This window comes from Hibiscus syriacus, unplaced genomic scaffold (genome assembly GCF_006381635.1).
Source record: "Hibiscus syriacus cultivar Baekdansim isolate YM2019G1 unplaced genomic scaffold, ASM638163v2 tig00002317_pilon, whole genome shotgun sequence".
NCBI lineage: Eukaryota > Viridiplantae > Streptophyta > Magnoliopsida > Malvales > Malvaceae > Hibiscus > Hibiscus syriacus.
This window is the reverse complement of record NW_024061925.1, coordinates 283,382-284,920: the sequence shown is the minus strand read 5'-3', so window position 1 is coordinate 284,920 and position 1,539 is coordinate 283,382.

Genomic DNA, 1,539 nt, shown 5'->3' with positions numbered 1-1,539 from the left:
GTAATGATTAGGCCAATTTTAAAGAAAACTCCATATGAAATTTTCAAAAATAAAAAGTCTGACATTAGTTATTTTCATCCTTTTGGATGTAAATGTTTTGTTTTAAACAACGGTAAAGAAAACCTTGGCAAATTTGATGCTAAAAGTGATGAAGGAATTTTTCTGGGTTATTCCTTAAATTCTAAAGCCTATCGTGTATTTAATAAAGAACTTTAGTTGTAGAAGAGTCTATACATGTTGTTTTCGATGATAATCCCCTTCCGAGGAAGGATTCTTGTGTGAATGATGATGTAGGTGTTATAAATACAAATAACGTTAGACATGACGTTGGAGAACCATCATCAAAGGAAGAAACGAAAAATGAGGAAACTCATGATCCTCTTGAGAATCCAACCATTGAAGAAAGGGAAGTATCTTATCCAAGAGAGTACAACTATGTCAAGGATGGTGAAATTATAGGTGATCCATTCAAAGGGGTAACAACTCGATCTTCTCTTAGAAATATTTGTAATTATGTTGCATTTATCTCATGCATAGAGCCTAAGAATATTAAAGAACCATTAAATGATGAACATTGGATTATGGCTATGCAAGAAGAGTTAAATCAATTTGAGAGAAGTAAAGTATGGACATTAGTTGAAAGGCCTAGTAATAAATCTATTGTAGGTACTAGATGGGTATTTATGAATAAGCTTGATGAGAGTGGTAATATAGTGAGAAACAAGGCTAGACTTGTTGCTCAAGGATATACTCAAGAAGAGGGCATAGACTATGATGAAACATACGCTCCCGTAGCTAGGATGGAAGCAATTAGAATGTTATTAGCATTTTCATGTTTCAAAGAATTTAAATTATATCAAATGGATGTTAAAAGTGCATTTTTAAATGGTTTTATAAAATAAGAAGTTTATGTGGAACAACCTCCAGGTTTTGAAGATTCAAATTTTCCGGATCATGTTTTAAAATTGACAAAAGCTCTTTATGGTTTAAAGCAAGCTCCTAGAGCTTGGTATGAAAGATTGTCAAATCTTTTAATTGAAAAAGGTTTTTTAAAAGGGAAGGTTGACACTACATTGTTTTTGAAGCATAACGGTAAAGATTTATTAGTAATTCAAATTTATGTTGATGATATAATATTTGGTTCTACTAATGATGTTCTTTTCCAAGAATTTTCTAAGCTAATGCAAAGTGAGTTTGAGATGAGCATGATGGGGGAGCTCTCATTTTTCTTGGGACTCCAAATCAAACAAAGAAAGATGGCATCTTCATCAATCAAGCTAAGTACGTCAAAGATATGCTCAAGAAGTTTGGACTGGAAAATATGAAACCTCATGACACTCCAATGAGCTCTTCAACAAAGCTTGACTTAGATGAATGAGGTAAATGTGTAGATGTTAAATTATATAGGTCAATGATTGGATATCTATTTATCTAACTGCAAGTAGATCGGACATTATGTTTAGTGTTTGCTTATGTGCTAGATTTCAATCATGTCCTAAGGAATCATATTTACTAGCTGTTAAGAGAATCTTTAGATAC